The following is an 18,066-nucleotide window of genomic DNA, read 5'->3' on the forward strand; positions in this document are numbered from 1 at the left end:
TGAGTCTCGCTCATGGAACAGCTCAGTATAGAGGTTCTTGGAAGGTAGGTGAGTTGCCAAATTTCTTTCCTTTTTTTTTTTTTGTGTGTGTGTGTGTCTTACTATACCTGAGGCTTTGGAGTCCCATGAATCTAGCTAGCATAGATGGGAAAGAGAGGGGTGAAAACACTCCCTTTCTCTGCCACCTTTGCCCAGACGTGATGTGCATTACTTCCCCCTGGTGTTTCTGGGAGTGAGAAATAGTCCCAACATCCCACGTAGATGCAGAAGGCCTGGGGAACACAGTCCCGGGTGGAAAACAGCTTCCCCGTGGCAAGCTGACAGTGTGCAGGGCAGGTAGACGTATTGGTGGACAGATAGTCCCCTCTGCCCACAGCATTCATATATTCCAAGAATCTGGATTGGACAGTATTTGGACATCGTGGGGCTAGGTATTAGGCTTGTCACTATGTATCAGACGTGGAGCCAAGATAGAAACTGCTTGGGGTGTATTTTACTGCTTCCACACCTGCTTTCATAGGTTGATGTAAAGACTAAATGGAAGAGAGGGAGCATATATTGATTGACAAGGGGAATCCTAGCTGCAAAGCAGTGGGATAACGGCAGTGAGTCCTCTTTGCAGTGAGAAAGATGCTCTAGCCCAGCAAAAATGAAACCATTCCTGACTTGCAGCAGATTGCTGGATTGATTCGATGCTGCTTTAAAAAACAATAAATCGTTTTTAAAAAATGCATCCACGTTTATGTCTATATAAACACCAACTAGCCAAACCCCGGCAATTCCATCTCTTTAGAACAAGTAAATCTTGATTGTGCCTTTTTATACTCTGTCAGTTTGTCTGAAACTATTTTTGTAACCCCAGTGACAGAACAGCCAGGATACCATAGTCTATTAGTAAAAATCCCAAGCTCAAACAACAGAAACAAAACTGACACAGGAATCCCCTCTTGGTCATTCATTGTCACAGCTACAAGAATTGTGTAGTTGGTCCTGGACTATCATTGCCTTTTGGCTGTTTCTTGGATTTATCTATTAAAGGAGGCCAATTTGAGACTATTTACTCAGTTCCGTATCCCTCACATCTGTTGTGAAAGACATATTAGGGTGTGTGGGGGAGGGGAAAGCTGGAGCCTTTATGAAATGTATACTTGAAACAAGAGGGATGTTTGCCTTGAATTTGGCCAGGATGAAAGAGACTTACATGGAAACCTTGGAACCAGCTTTCAGTGAAATTTGCCCTGAAGGCTGTCTTCTCTCCTCAGTGCCAAAAGGAGAAGGCAAAATGCCTGAGTGCTAGCATGTGACATGTTAAAAAAGGGAAGATCTGTCTAGAAAGTGGGAAGCAAGCTCCGATGAGACCCACACAGATATTAGGGGGAACGAGAAGTCCTGCTGACGTTGTGTTTAAATTGAGAGGGAATAGGAAATGGTGTCATGCATTGTTGTTGACTCATCCTTCTTCTGGGACAGCCATTCAGAAACCAGAAGCAATTGGCCTGCTTCCCCTCGTGTCTAGGAGTAAAAGGGTCACAGACTCAGATGTGCCCAGGGGCCATGTGGTTTACCTAAGTGGGTGATTGATGCAGGTTTGAATTAGAGTGGCAGATGCAGAGACGGAGTCTCTGGAGGAAGGGAGAAGAAACTAGATACTGCAGGTTTATGCCGACACATGGGACCAGTGTTGTCAGATCTTCAGAGAGCCGCTTGTCGGTGGCTTCTACTTTCGTGGCAGGGGAGGTCATACTGGTTTCTGGGCATGGGATGGATGGGGAGTCCGCTCTAGTTTGGCAACATGTTCTCAGTTTTGCAGTCGGAGCCTCGGGGGGCTAGTGCCATTTTGAATCTACAAGGTGATAGTGGTTTTATGGAGACCCTGCTGTTGGGCAACCTTTCATAAACTGGATTTTTATTTACTTTTGAGACACGCCATAATTACCATTTGCCCACATGTATGTTTCTAGTACTTGAGATTAGGAAGTCAACCAAGATGAAATTTGGGATTGAAAGCATAACCAATTTAAAATCTCCTTGGTTAGTGTAAAGAAAGTAAAATAAAAGCATTCATAATTCTTGGCCAGCCAATAAAATAGATGGAATTCGGATTAATTATTTTTTGTGTGTTTGTTGCCATAGCTTATTTAAGTGTTCTAGGTTTCATATCCCCATCTTTTTAGGAGGTTTGGCTTTTAGGGAAAGGAAGTTTCTAGGTCTAGAAAAAAGAAAATATCATGTAACATATGGAATTGACAAAGAGGAAATATAATCAGAGAAGCTATGTTGAGTGTTGTCTATTTAAAAACTGCTAGTTGGATGACTGAAAAAAATCTATCAACTCCATAAAATATAAACCCTGAAAATAAGTCAGGGACTGAATGCTATGTTAGGTTTAAGATTTATTTTTCATAAGAGAAGACAAGTCTCGTATGTATGTGTGTGTGTGTTGGTCTAGCCAAGATTCATTTTATTTTACACAGTGGGCATGATAGTTAAAGCTGTTGGAAAAAAAATCATTTTTCTTTTCTTTTTTAATTAAATTTATTGGGGTGATATTGGTTAATAAATTTATATAGGCTTCAGGTGTACAATTCTAGAATACATCATCTGTAGTATTTCGTATTGTATATTCACCACCCCAAGTCAAATAATGTGCCTGTTGCAGTACCTGGCATGTAACAGGGACTCATTCCTTTCTTCAGTGTCTGAGGGGTTAACTATATCGGGGCACTGACTCCTGAAGAGGCTACCAGACTGATCCTCGCCAGGGAAAAGAATATAACTGGTTTTCTTCTGGGCTGTGTTTTATTTGGCTCGCTCTTGTGTGCCATGACTAGAATTCTCGTGCAGCATTTACCTCTTTTCCTGAACTCCATGATCGTTATTGGCATATGATATTGTAGATGCTTATTGTGGTTTTAATATAAATAAATTTTTATCACACAGTTTGCAGAGTAGTCAGCATCTGAACCACTAGTAAAAAGCAGGTAATGAATTTGAAATACTTCCAAGTGGATCTCTCTACTGAGAACATCTAAGGAAGAGCCACAGAAGGAGGAGTGGGCTCGAAATACCCTTGAGTCAGTCTGTCTTCCCAAATGGAAGAGGTGGGGCTTCATTGCATAATAATTGGGCAATGAAGCACCTAACGAGGCTGTGAAGCTGCTTGCTCATTGGAAGACATGGGAAAGAGAAGAGTTTCGTAAGCGTGGGTGCTGTGATTTTCTGCTTGCAGAAGACCAATATCTTAGCTTATTTGGCTATACAGACTCACATGTCCTTCTGCATCTTGACAAACACATTGCTGATAAGGACAAGGGAAACAGCATGACTAACTGTGTTTGGGGTCAGGAATTCCTCCTTTTTTTTTTTTTTTTTTTTTGCCTTAGAATAAAACCAGCCTTTTCTTGGAACATGAAGTTGAAACTGTCCTCACAGGATTTAATTCCCAAGACATCAGTTTCAGAAGCCCTCCTTGATATGTATCTGTAGTTCACAGCAGAGCTAACTCTGTGGTTCAAATACAAACAAACAAAAAAAAGTTGTTAGAGATAGAGCCCCCTGGAGAACACGGGCTTGTTCAAGCTGTACGTCCTTACGGGAGAGTCTGCAGTGGAAGACACAGACTAGCTTTTATCCTTTTCCTGTGAAGGGTTTTCTCTAGTCTTTCCCCGCCCAAATTGGGAGAGTACTGTTACAGGAACAATAAAAACACATAGGGAACAATTATTATAATCTTGTTTACTTAAATCTGAAATATGGCTATCTCTTACTAGCCTGCAAGAGGTGGTTGAAATGTAAGCCCCCACAAACTGGTGGGAATCAGAGAAAAACTGCCTTTAACTTAGTATTTTTCAAAGAGGGAGACATAGGGAAGGCCGGATCCTCTTTATGCCTTCTTGGAAGTGTAGAATTTAAAGACTATATAAATATGCAGAGCACTAAATGTGATTTCAGGTAATGAAATTTTAGTGACCTTAGTTGTAATTTTATTCAATCTACTCATTTCGGAAACGCAGTTGAGAAAAAGTTTTGCCCTTGAGGAAGTTACTCTATTGAACAGAATCTTTATAAGTATTCTTGAGTTTTATGATACAGCAATTGATTGATACTTACACAAACACATACACATGAACACATTTTAATACTGAGGATCAGTAGAGTGATGAGAAGGACTGTAGTGATATAGTTCCTAGGAGGAGGTAGTGATAAATTTTCTAGGTGATTTGAACCAATTTTAGTAAAAAGTAAGGGACTTGGGCAGTAGAGTTAAAGTAGATGTAGAAGTGTGTTGGGAAATAAGTAATTGGTGAGAACTTTAAAGGACAGTTGGAAGTTTGTTTAATTCATAGGATCAGAGGTCTTAGCATGTAGGATTTTTTAAACAGGAAATGGTGGCTCAGGCGTTTTGTATGTTCAGTCTGTGTTGTGGCCGATTTTTATCCAGGATAAGTGGGTGAGGAACATCCAATTTTTTTTCTTTTTTTGTTGTTAATCATCACTGGAGGATTTTTTTTTTAGAGAGAGAGAGGATATAAGAAAGAGAGACACATCGATTGGTTGCCTCCTGCAAGTGTCTTGACCCTGGCTGGGGTAGAACCTGAAACCCAGGAATGTGCCCTCGACTGAAAATCAAACCCGAGACCCTTTGGTGCTGGGCCAGCGCTCTAACCACGGAGCCACCGGCCAGGGCATGAAATTTCCTTACCCGAGAAAGGAAAGGAAGAAAGTATCATTGCCAACCTTGGTATTTGGGGAGAAGCTCCAGCCAACTGAGCTACTCAGCCAGGGTGCCATCAGCCCATCTTAAGGACCCCTGGTCAGTTAGTTAACAAGCCACCTAGTACCACAGCCCCCAAATGCATAAAGACGCCTTTCCCAAATCATCCCAGCTGGTGTATGAAGCGGACCCCTGACACTTTCTGAGCACCCACATGCGGACACAGTGGCCTTGGGGAGGTGCCAGCCTCGATGAGCAGACTTTGGTTTTCGTTCCAGATTTATTAATTGGTTCTCTAACCTCACACGGAATTAGACTGTGTGCAGGGTATGCAGAGTGTGATTTTATCTTTGCCAAGTTTACGCTTGGCATTATACCGAATGATTTCTGCATCCATTCTGGCTGGCTGGACTGGGCTCAGATTGACTGTCCCTAAAGTCATTTATTTTTTAATCAATAGCCTTTTATTTTAAGCAAATGTTAAAGTCATTTTTTAACACTCAGGAAGGCCACCGAATAAAAAAAGATTTCTAGAATAAAAAAAAAGCCACTATCTTGTGGGTGATTGCTTACAAAAAGATCCTTCTGAGAATGCGAGTTGAAGCATTTACAGACGTGATGTCTGCAGTGCTCTTTACTAGTAAAGTACGGGGGAAGGTAGATGGAAAAAGACTGCAAATTATGAATGTAGAAAGTACATGGAGGTGCAGTGTGCTGTTCTCTCTACTTTTTTGGCTGTTTGGGATTTTGCATAATGAGTGAAAAAAGAAGTGCTCTTAGAGCAAGCATGTCAAACTCAAATGCTAACATGGGCCAAATAAACAAGGTTTAAGTTTATGTGGGCTGCAGAAAAACACAAAAGCTTCAATTTTCATAGAAACGTAGGTTTATTTCGATAGAGACATGCTGAATACAAAGGGCTGAAATAAATGAGTAATCGTTAACATAAAATAGTAGAACATTTTAATAAAAGTTAATATTTTTTTGAACATTAACTTACCAGACACTGAATAACTGCGCAAATTAATAAGCGTAATGCAAATAAAACTATTTCTCTTGTTCTCAGAAAGTGAAATATTTCCTGTTGCGCACACCTAACATGTCAGTCCAAGACTAATGACGTGGCCATCGGCTGCTAAGCTATTCGCTGCTGGTATTAGTGGAGAGAAATGGTGCGGCTGCGGGCAAGGTGTGTAAGGGAAATGAATGCTGCACGATTCTAGTAATCAGTCATTAGCAAACGTTGTAGTTCGCTATTATTAGTAATTATGTATAACAGGATATTGTAAAAATTAAGTTACGAAATTTTTATTAAAACATTTCTTACATACCGTTATACTGGCTGGGCCGCAAGAATATTCGTTGCAGGATGCGATTTTGACATGCTTGTCTCAGAGAAACAAAATATAGCATTTTGGGGAAGTACTTGAATCTGAAAATGAAAAGCAGTTGTTGGTTTTGCTCTAGGGCCATGGTCGGCAAACTGCGGCTCACGAGCCACATGCGGCTCTTTGGCCCCTTGAGGGTGGCTCTTCCACAAAATACCACGGCCTGGGCGAGGCGATTTTGAAGAAGTGGCGTTAGAAGAAGTTTAAGTTTAAAAAATTTGGCTCTCAAAAGAAATTTCAATCGTTGTACTGTTGATATTTGGCTCTGTTGACTAATAAGTTTGCCGACCACTGCTCTAGGGAATTCAGCTGGACTGAGGTGTAACTTAAAGGAGGGTCTAAAGTAAGTGGAAGATATACATACGTAGCAGTTGTTTAAATATATTGTATTGCAGGCCATCATTCATGAAGAATTGCAGAGAAGCAGGTGCTCCGTATGTATGTGTGGGATGTCAGTAGAGGGAAACACCCTTGCTTATTTTTCTGCACCCCTTTATAGATAGCCCCTACAACTGGTGCTCACTGTGATGGGTCCAAGTTTTGCTTGATTTGAACAAAGTGCAGTTTTTAAAAGTTTAAAAAAGAAGGGGATGGAGAAGAAAGGTTGTGGTGAATCACATCACAGGAGTTAAGGAGGCAGTTAAGCCCTGATGAATGGCGGCGTTTTGATGTTTCCTGCATAGTGGTGATGTTCACCCTGAAGGAGAAGAGCAGAGGAAAAAGACTGTTTTGATCTTCTAAAGGCTGTATGAAAAAATCCAACTTCTGTTTGATTTAGGAAACAGGCTCAGGTTGTCTTTAGCTAGATGATAGTGAATGAGTATTTTACATGTTCTTGATGATTATAAGAAGTAAAAAGTGATTTATTAAATAACAGTTCGTTTCATGCCAATTACAGTGTGTAACCTAGGTCCACTCTTTCCCTTTGACTTATCCAATTTGTCATCAGTCTTTTCCCTCCTGACATGTCTCTTTAATGCATTTCTGTCCTCCATCACTTCACCTCCTAGTTCAGTTCATATGACCCTCTGCCTCAATTACTGCAATAGATTAATTTGCTGGATGTTCCTTCAGTAGTGCCCTTAGCCTCCCCTTCCCATTAATGATTTTGCTCTTCTTTGACTATTCTGTATTTGGACGACAATAGTTAGCCTTCATTTGTTCTCTGTTATATATGCATTGCTTTTGTTTGCATGTTACACAGAAAGTAGGCGTGTGTAATAACCATGGGATATTTCTTAAAGTTCCAAACACTGCTGGCAGTCGGTTGAATATATTTGTGAAATGGAACAAGGCCCTCGGTCTCTATTTAGTTTTAGTACTTACCTGTAACACAGTGGAGAATACATTTCCCAAAGGTGGCATCTTCATCGGGGATAAGACATTGCCCCCAAGCCTGTAGGTAATGGTTGTAGATATGTTCCAGACCTTTTCTCCTGCACCCATTGCATTCACTAAAACAGACCCAGCTGCATCTATACGTTTGTTGCTTAAAAAGAAAATCTTGGCAGCATACATTTTTTTGCACCTAGCATTTGGGGCTTGGAAAAAAAAAAAATTACCAAAAAGGCTGCTCTTTACTTGATTGTCTCAATAGTCCTTGGTGTTTAAATATTTATCTGCTTGGTTTTAAAGTGTTGGATAATAGGGTTGGTTTACCTTCCCCTTTTATGGAGCTTCTTCTAAGTGTGTGTGTAAAGCTTTAGTCAAGCAGGTGTTTGTACCTGCGTGTGGGCCTCTGCTGTGTGTGTGTGTGTGTGTGTGTGTGTGTGTGTGTGTGTGTGAAGACCTGGTACCTTTGATTCATGAATGGAGTTTTAGTAATTTTCATATAAGAGCCATAAAGAAGAATCCTCTGTGAACACGAAATGTTAATTGTCAGGACAAAGTGAGACTGTTCTCAGTCAAACCAACAACAGTCAAGAACTTGCTCATAAAACTCTGCTTCTCTGGCTGACCTTGGGAAGACAGGCTACGTGAGTACAACCCTCAGGTTTTTTCCTCGTTTCTGGGTTTTTCAGTATGGTACAAAAGGAAACCTTTTACAGCTTGAGCGCACTGAGCCAGGATGCATTAATCAAAGCATTTGTCGAACACCTATTCATGAGGCTCTGCCATTCTCTTGAGGCCTTGCACCTTTTTCAATAATGAGTTTAAAAGTAGGTCAGTGACCACTTCAAGGTAAGAACAAATTATGAGAAAAGAAAACCCGTGGGGAGTAGTGCGGCTTTGATAAGATCTATATGCTGCCCCCAGATAACCGGTTAAGTGCACGTGCCTGGATTTCCTGCCTCTCTCATGCTCTTGTCCCTGAAAGAGTGTCTGAAATACAGAATTGTTTAGTGCTTTTAAGCCTGGCACTTTGGCTTTGTAAAGAAAAAACTGAAAGACCCGTGCCTGACAAAGGCACATTAGAGCCTCTGATGTCATGGGGTGAGATGGCACTCAGTAGGCAAGGCCAACGTGGAATTCACCAAGCACCGGCACCAGAGGGGGCTGTCAAATTTTGTAAATGTCATTGTGCCTTTTAGTTGCTAGAAAGGACTAAACGATGCCCATTTTAATAGGCACACGTCTTCCCTCCCTCTTTTCTTTTTTCTTCCACTCTCTGCTTTCTCTCTCCTGAGCTATGGGATTTTTATTTCATGAGGCCCTTAGGTGTGTGACCTTCATGCTTAATCCAAGGTTATATGCAGGGAGCAGACTTTGTCTGGGGCCACTTTCTTCCTTTTTTGACTCTACTCATAAGATCCTTTTTCAGGATTTTCCTGCCATCCGATGCATTTCTGCAAAATTAATTAACAGTGTAAGATTTCTCAGCTTTTTTCTTGACCTCTTCTCCCCAAATAATCTGTCGTGTTAAGGCAGGTCAGTGGGGCCCCCACCCCTGCAGGGAAGGACTGGTCAAGGTTTTCACAGTAAATGCCTCTTTCAGACATTTATTTAAAATCACCTGCTGTTAGAGAAGGGAAAACCTTTCATTTAGGTCCATACCATTGGAGCGAAACTCTGGGGTTGAACAGACTAAACTTTCCTCTCCAGGTTTTGTTTTCACTGCTGAGTCTCCTAGTGCAAACAGAGGTATGTATAAGAGGTGTGGCTTTTTACAATAAAGACAGTCATTAAAAATCCAAAGGCTTTTAAAAGGAAACCTGCTTATAGAAGAAGTTTATCTGGTAATGGTGTTAAAGCTATTTGCCGAAACATTAACCTGGTCAGATGTTCGACAGACCACATACGATTCCTACATATTCCTAGAGCGGTCTAGTGAATTACCACCACCTTTTTACCCAATTCCATTCTAAAACAGATTGCAAGGATGAGCCATATCCTATTCCAGCTCTACCCATTGCCACTTGTGGGCTTTTCCTCCGCTCTGAAGGCCTCTGTAGCTATGGCTCTCAGTTCCCATTATACGCAGAAATAATCTAAGTCTTAAAAAGTACCCAACGGAGAGTTATAATCACCAAGTGCTCTGGGAATAAAAACTGATTTTAACATTTGCATTAACAAAATAATTAGACGCATATACTATGAAAAATGATACACATTTCAAAACCAAACACATAAAGCCTGTGTTAATCAGAACTTTCAGTTTTCATGTATTTTTCTTTGCTTAACCTTAATAAGAAAGCGACAAGATGTAAGAAAAGCTGAAAGAAAGAATTTAGAGAATATAAGTTTTTACTTTTGACTAATGGATAATTTAAGTTTTTTTACTTTTATGATATTCTGCAGTGAGAATTGATGAAGCAGTACCTTAAAGTACTAGCTTAGTAATATATTTTGGTGTTATATTTAAGGATAAATACCAAAAATCTTTTCTGCTTTTAACTAGATTGATTATTCAAAAACCTATTCACCTAAAATTTTTCTTTTTTAAAAAAATGGGTGGTCAGTATCCATTATCCATAATACCCCAAGCACACACATACCAGCAGTGTCTGTATAGTTAGAGGCCAGAAAGCAGTCATCTTCAGCTCTGCGCACCCCCCTCTTCTCTCTCCTTCCTTCTGAGTAAGTCAGCCCCCCCTGTCTCTTCTGTTGCCTAACTTCTGTCTCAGACCCATCTGCCTAATTTCATTGTCCCTTGCGCAAGCTCCCCAAACTCTCACAGCCAGCCTGTCTTCAGCCTCTTACCTCTCTACTCCACCCTTTAAAAACATTGGCTGTTGTCCTCTCAAAAGCAGGACAAGATCATGAGATTAGGTCCCTGCTCTTCGTGTCCATTGCCTGTGATGGTTTTCCAAGGTGGTGGGGTCACTGGGTCCCCACGTCTCCTCCGCCCACCCCCGTCCTCAGCCTCAGTTGGAACAGCTCCACTTTGTTCTGCCTGTGGAACTTGGATTTTGTTGAACAAAATGTTCCAGGACTTAAAAATGAAAAGTTTGAAAACCCTGGGATCAGGTAACTGTTAAAATGCTGTATCTTCCCCTGGATTCGGTTGGTGGTGCTAACTTTGAACTCTTGGCATTTTTTTTTTAAAAGACGTTTTTATATTGTTAACGTAAAAACATTCAAACCTGTAAAGAATTTTTGTGAGTTTTTTTTGAGCCAAACTGTTGACAGTTGCCGGGAAGCAGAATCTCAACAGATTGGGATAGTGCTCCGGAGAAGGCTGGTTTTTTCATCTGTTTTTATACATTGCAATCAAAGGAGGGGATGTTGGTGGGTTACATGAAATCCATTGGTGATCGATTATTGAGGCAGGAGAAAGCAAAGGGGGTGGGGAACCTCTGAGATTGGATAAAATGATAGACACATACTTACGTGGGTGCAGAACGGTTAACAGTCAACAATTAACATGATAACAATAGCAATGAAGGGATTTACGGTCTCCTGTCCTGGTGCCCAGGGCATTTGGTTGTATGGCCTAAGGGGTCTGGAAAAAAAGGGAAGTTATAAGTTACCCTGGCATTTCAAGGGTATGTTATCAGGGATGCAAAAAGACAGATAGGCTCAGTTAAGGTAAAGGTTGACCTTGTCAGGGAAGATACCTGCCTAGGAGGTGACTACCCACTCTAACTGCTTTCAGTTAAAGTCTAATTTCAGACCATCCTTTGTGGTTACTTTAGGTCTTTGAGTTTGCAAGACTGCCATGCAGGCCTTCCCTGGGCTGGTCAGGTTAGCATGTGGCCCCTTTCGTCCACAATATTGTCCAGAATACATTGGATGTGTGTTTATGTTCAAATCTCTCACAGCCCTTCAGTTCGTGGCTCATGTTTATTGAGTGCTTATTGTGCTAGGGCTTTTCTGCATGTTAGTTTATTTAATCTCTACCTGATTGATGTAGGTGCTGTTATTTAGCACCATTTGATGGATGAGGAGACTAAGGCACAGAAGTCAGCTATCTTGCCCAAAGATTATGTAGTTAACAAGCGGCGAGCCAGAATTCTGACCTCAGCCGACTTGTTCCAAAGTGTCTACTTTAAAACACTAAACTCGCAGAACAAACTCAATGCGTTAACATAATTAGGTGTCTTTTCAAGACTTGTCTGGCAGAAGCAAGACCCTCAGACACTTAAAAAAAAAAAAAAAAAAAAGTCTGTATTTTATTTTTGTTTATTTGTTTGTGAATCCTTACCCGAGGATATTTTTCCACTGATTTTCAGAGAGAGCGGAAGAGAGAGGGAAAGACAGAGAGAAGCATCGATGTGAGAGAAACACATCCATTGGTTGTCATCTGCATGTCCCCCGACCAGGGCCTGGACTGGGGAGGAACCTGCAACCCAGGCAGGTGCCCTTGACTGGAATCAAACCTGGGACCCTTTGGTCTGCAGGCTGATGCTCTATCCACTGAGCCAAGCTGGCCAGGGCCAGACAACTTCTTTCTAACAGGCTAAACTTTCAATTTGGGGCTGAGTGTGCCCTCACATTATTGTGAAGGCCAGGCCTGTGTGGGGCCAGCTGGGAGAAGAGGGAGCAGGGGGGACTGGGCCACAAAGTCCAGGAAAGAAGGGCAGCAAGGCCATCTCCTCCAAAACCCAAAAGGACTCTGGCCAGTGGCTTCCCCAACCTGGATCTGAAGTTTCTGGAGCCATTCATTCATTCATTCATTCGCACAGTTAATTTCTGAAGTCAGTGCCCGCCGTCCCCGTGACCCAATTGTATGTCTGCCCTGTGCCCTCCACTGTTCACGCCTCGGTGAATACGCTTATTGGTTTGGTCACTTGCGGTGTTAGAATCTCCTTCCCTCTCCGCAACCTGAGGGACCGTTGGGGTGCTTGTGGGTCAGGTTTCTGAAGAGAAATCTCTGACTCGAACTCAGATTTTCAGGACTGTGAGTCATTTAACTCAGAAGCGACACCAGAAGTGCTGGGCAGGAGGCAGTCTCTAGGCCCAGCGCCCCCGCCTCCTGCCCTCGGTAGCATTTAGAACAAAGCCTGCCTGTGTCTCTCCTCGCACACAGGCTCGGCCCCTGGAGAGTTACCACTGGGAGGACTACGCAGGGCTGCCGCCTTATTTCTGTGGGCAGAAACCACTGCGCAGTGGGCTGTTGGGGCAAACACTTCTTTACAAAGACAAATAAATAAATGTGGGTTGGTAGGAATTCGCACACACACAAAAAAAGAAAGTTTTAAAAACACTTTTGTAATGGGACAAATGTGACTGCTCAGATCTTTCCCGTATGGGCCTGCAGAATATTCTCTCTCTCTCTCTCTCTCTCTCTCTCTCTCTCTCTCTCTCTCTCTCTCTGTTAAGTATGTGGGAGAAATAACTGAGCAATGATTTTAGCTGCAGAGGCAGGTCTGCAAGGGTGCAGGGCGTTCTTTGCAAATTTTTGTCCAGGCCCAGAGGAGAGGGAGGGGTGTTGTGCCAGGTGAGATGCAATTAGTGGCTAATCTCAGCCATGGAAGCAGCGGGGTTTGGTTCTCAGCTTCTCTGTCCAAATGTAAACCAGAGTTTAGACGCAGTGTGGTGCAGGATTAGAAAGAGAATACGGCGGAGCGAAAGGTCAGGAGTGGATTCTGGGGCCCTGACTGGCCCTGTGTGATTATGAACAGGTCCCTTAATTAGGAGCGGTCTGCTAAGCAGTACCCTCAAATATGTATGTTCAAAGGGAGCTTTTTACTTTGCACGTGAAATGTGGATTATTGGGCCTTATTGAGTGCTTATTAATTAATGCTTGGTGGGGAGAGATGTGTGGAATCCTCAGCCTTGGTCTTAGGGGAGGGGCCCCGTCCAGCTTGTGGATTGGCAGGATGCTTGCTTTTGTTCTTTTCCTCCCCTGCTGCCCAGCCTTCTGGATGTTTCACTGCTTATTAGCCTCTTTGTTAGAAGAAGAAACAAACGAAAGGAGTTAAGATTCAACTTCTGGTTTTGCTCTGGCTTAGCAGCTGCCCTTGACTGGGTGAGTTAGGAGTGCAGCAGGTTAAAGATCTGAACTATCTGTTTGGGTTATGGATTCGTTTGACTGATCTGCTCCTCCATCCCTTGCTGGGGAGCCCTGATGAGCAGAAAGTAAAGGGGGATTCTTTCAAGACAAGGCGTTGGAGCCCAACTGGAAAAGATGCGTGTCCCAAATGTGCTCTCACGTAGCCAAGGCCGCGGTTTCCAACACGTGAAAAATGAGGACCATGCGATGCGAAATACTTCAGAAAGCTTCAATAGCCCAGATGCCGCATGGCAGGAAACGAAAGTTAATATCAGGGTCGGATTTTTTTTTCGTTGCAGTCAAGAAAAGGATATGCAATAAACTGATAAAGAAAGCTAGTTTTCATTATTTTCCTAATCTTTTTGGTCTTGTATTAAATTCAAGCCCGTAGGTTATCACTCGTTCTTGGAAACAACCTCCGTGAAAATCCTCACACATCAAGGTGAAAACATCTCTTTGGGTGGGTGTAATGTTTCGCTTGAAAAAGAACTGTTGAAATCCTGCGGGATCACAGGCAACAAATAGTGTGCGAGAGGCACAGAAACAGCTTGTCTTTGGCCTAACGTGTTTTCCGAGGCCATGTCAGGGTATAAACTTGGTCTTATCCCGGCCGCCATCCCTGCATATTTGCTCATTGACGACTTGCTGCGAAAGAATGTGAGCATTAAGGCGATCCCAGGCGCTCTTCATTAAGCTCTGGCTCTGTGGCTTCAAGGGCCATTGAATGACTGGGACTTTAATCAACACGCGTGAAGAAGGGACCTAGGGTGGCTGTTAATGCCGTTGAGTTCATCAGAGAAAGGGGGGGCAGTGACCCTGGGGGAAGTGCTCAGGTGTCCCTGGAGGAGGCCCACATGCCGAGCAGAAGCTTGTATCCCTGCTGCCTGGGGCAGGAAAGCCCTATCCTGGTAGCTTCCTTTGAAGTGGAGATGTCATTGAGGGGGTCCCCGGGCCTCTGTGGGGAGTCCTAAGACCGGTAGAAGCTGCTGCACCTGGAAGGCCTGGTCGTATTCACAGCCCACCTCAAAGGTTTTCTCTTCAGGCAGGATCCCTGCAGCCAAAGGCAGCTCTCCTTCTGTGTGGACAGCCCGAAGGGAGGTCAGCAAGGGAGGGCAGGGGAAACCCAGCACCAGAAGGCAGACAGAACAGAAAAGAATGAAGCAGCCGGGAAAGTGCACTTAAAAGCAGTGGGGGTGGAGGGTGGCTACTTAAAAGGCAAGAGAAACAAGGCCTCTGGGAGAGAAAGCAAATAAATAAGGAAATGGAACAAAATCAGACGAAGTCCTTTTAAGGGAAGGGATGGTGTTAACAAAACAAACAAATCACAGAGAATGAGGGAAAGCTGGTGAAGAGGCCAGAGGAACCTTCCAGCGCGCTCACAGGAGAGAGGGACTTACAGGAGAGAGGGACGCTTACGTTTGAAATGAGGCCAATGTCCTGAAGAGGGCGCTGGGCTGGGGCCCTCGTTGACATGGGGCTACTAAGGCTTGCATTTCCTGTCGTATTTTGCTTCACAGGATGATGCCCAGAGTGGCTTGATGAATGCATTTGAATGTGCAGGCAACACATTCGATAAAGGCAGAAGGGAAGGTTTGGAGGTGAAGGACGCCTTAGAGCCAGACATTTTGTCCTCCGTTAAGTTCCCTTTAGGTCTTTGTTTCTTCGATAAACTCCTATTTTAATCAAATTTTCCTACCAACTATCCTTTGAATAGCTAGAGAAGGACTTTGTTCATCTCCCCTTCCTAGAATCATAGATTTGATAAATAAGGTTTGAAGAGGTTAAATAAATTAGTGCCTCGATCTCGTAATTTACCTTGTCAGTGAGTCAGAAGTAAGAAGCGTACCGGGATGTTGTACTTAATACTCTGTCTGTACACTGGATTCTGGAGAATGTGATGTCAAGACTCATTTATAATATGCAGTTCAGTTTACTCTTGTTACAAAGCATTTGTATTTAGAAAGAAGTGTATTGTGAAAGCATTTGCTGGTAGGGAATACTTTTTAATGGCAGTTTCATTATGAAACTACTAGAGGCCCGGTGCACGAAATTCGTGCATGGGGCCGGGGGGTTGTCCCTCAGCCCAGCCTGCACCCTCTCCAATCTGGGACCCCTCAAGGGATGTCCGACTGCCAGGATCGGGCCTAAACTGGTAGTCGGACATCCTTTTCATAATCCGAGACTGCTTGCTCCTAACCGCTCACCTGCCTGCCTGATTGTCCCTAACCACTTCTGCCTGCTAGCCTGGTCACCTCCAACTTCCCTCCCCTGCCGGCCTGGCCGCCCCCATCTGCCCTCCCCTGCTGGCCTGATCTCGCCCCCAACTGCCCTCCTCTGCCAACCTGATGGCCCCCAACTGCTCTGTCCCGCCAGCCTGGTCGCCCCACGCAGCCTGCTGTTCGGTCATTACTGTTACTGTGATGGTGTCCCAGACAATTTGCATATTCCTCTATTAGTATAGATTTTTGAGTGATACTGTGTACTTGCTCTCATATTTGGCTATTGATAATGGCTAATTTTTAGTGCCTAAAGAATGGAATTGGATGTTAATTGTAGCCTGGTAAATATCTGGAAATAAATTAGGAGAGTTGTGGGCAAGAAGTGAAGGTGTCAGAGTTGGAAGCTTTGAGAAATTAAGACTTGCTTGATCATTTGTTTATTGAGCATCTACTATAGGCTCAGCACTGTATTAGGATCCAGCAAAATAAAAGTGAATACAGCACAGTTCTTCATGGAGCTCATGATGGAATGGGGTAACAAACATAAACAGATGGCTTTTAGACGACCTTAATTGTAGTAATTCTCTAAACCTGTAGAGAATTTTTATAATAATTTATTTGAATCAAACAGAGGATAGGCCTGGAAGCAAGATATCAACAGACTGAGAAAAATGCTTCAGAGAAATGACAGTTTGCAGCTTCTTTTTTTTTTTTTTTTTTGCATTTGGAATTAAGGAGGTAACTAAGGAAGAAAACATGAAGGTAGGAGAGAGCAAGGATTACAGGATAGTTAACACCCTCTCTTGAGGGTGGTCACACTTTAGAAGGAGGGCTCGGAAAAGAGGCATTTCAAAGATGTGTTAACCTAGATGCCCAGAAACAAGGTACAGAGCTTGCTTAAGGCAGAGAGAAGCCTTTTACTAAGAAGTTTCATGCCTGGGGTGTGGCTATCCTCCATAACCTGTCCACTTAGGAATTCATGATCAGATCACCCTGTGAGGTTACTTTTAGTAGAACCCCTTTCTCATCCTCAGGATATGGGTTTGCTCCAAGACTTCCCATTGTTCTTGGAGATAAGTGACACTGGGGGAGAAATCTGCGAAGCTGATGTGGGATGGAGGTACACCAGCTAGACTGCTGCCTCACTGCCCTCCCCACACCTGTGAAGTTAAATCCCTAAGGCAGGGGATACTTGTTTGTTCATTTATTTATGAGCTGGGGTTGGTATTCAACTCAAGAGATATATCTATAATTCTTTGTGGTGGTTGGAGGTAGGACTGAAAGGATGGTTATAAAGTAGAGAAAGCTTCGGTAAGAAAAAAGGGTCAAAAGATGTATTAGGTTTCTATTGTTACTGTAACCAATTGCCACAAACTTAGTGGCTTAAAACACAAATTTATTATCTTCCGGTTCTGTATGTGGATGGAAATGGGGTCCTATGGAAAGTGACCTCACAAGGTGATCTGGTCATAAATTCCTAACTGGCAGGTCGCCGTGAATAGTCAATAACTTCTTTAGTGCAAGGTTTTAAACCAGCCCTGTCCATCGTTCGTGTGCATCTAGTTTAACACCCCTTAGAAATAGTAGAAGTAATACCCCTCCAACGGGGTAGTAATCCTCAAGAGAGCACATCATTTTGTTAACTCTCCTGTAGTCCAGTCCCTGCCTTGCTTTCTCCCACCTCCGTGTAATCTTCCTTACAGCATCTCCTTAGTTTCAAATGCATAAAAGAAGCTGCAAAACTGTTAGTCTAGTCTAGGAGCATTTGAGATCTTTCTCCCCGGCACATGTCATCCGTGTGGTTCAAGTGAACACTTATGACAATTGTCTACAGGGTCAGACGTTCTTATGCCACGTAGGTCAGAAGGCTGACATGACTCTCACGGGGCTAACATCAAGCTGTCCTTCCTGCTAGAGGCCCTAGGAGAGAATTTGTTTCCTTGCCATTTCAGGTTGCCCACGGTTCTTGTCTCGTGGCCCGGTTCCTCCATATTCACAGCAAGTAATGTCCTTTGTCTGGTTCTCTGTCCACAGCCTTGAAAAGTTCTCCCCCTTTGAGGACTCGTATACTTTGTTGGGGCCCATCCAGACAAGCCAGGATAATCTCCCCATCTCAGAGTCCTTAAGTTTAATCCTATCTGTGAAATCTGTTTTGCCACGTGGGTAACATATTCACGGGTTCTGGGGAGTAGGATGTAGACACCTTTGTCTGCCAGAAAAGGAGGGCTCTGTTCTCCCTGCTCGGTCTGTGGTTCTCTAACCCCGGTATGTGGCTTCCCGGTTAATTTTCTCCCACAGTTTTGTACCATTGCCGTAATTGCTAGACAGCTGTGTTGGACACGTTCTTCCTTGACTCAGAAATATTCCCTG

The 18,066-nt window shown here is 43.2% G+C and overlaps 1 protein-coding gene across 4 annotated transcripts in view; it reads left to right on the forward strand.

Annotated features, from left to right (window-relative positions):
• FMNL2 (formin like 2) overlaps positions 1-18,066 on the forward strand; it is a 309,881-nt gene that overhangs the window by 98,113 nt on the left and 193,702 nt on the right. The window lies entirely within an intron of this gene.

This window comes from Eptesicus fuscus, chromosome 11, assembly GCF_027574615.1.
Source record: "Eptesicus fuscus isolate TK198812 chromosome 11, DD_ASM_mEF_20220401, whole genome shotgun sequence".
Taxonomy (NCBI): Eukaryota; Metazoa; Chordata; class Mammalia; order Chiroptera; family Vespertilionidae; genus Eptesicus; species Eptesicus fuscus.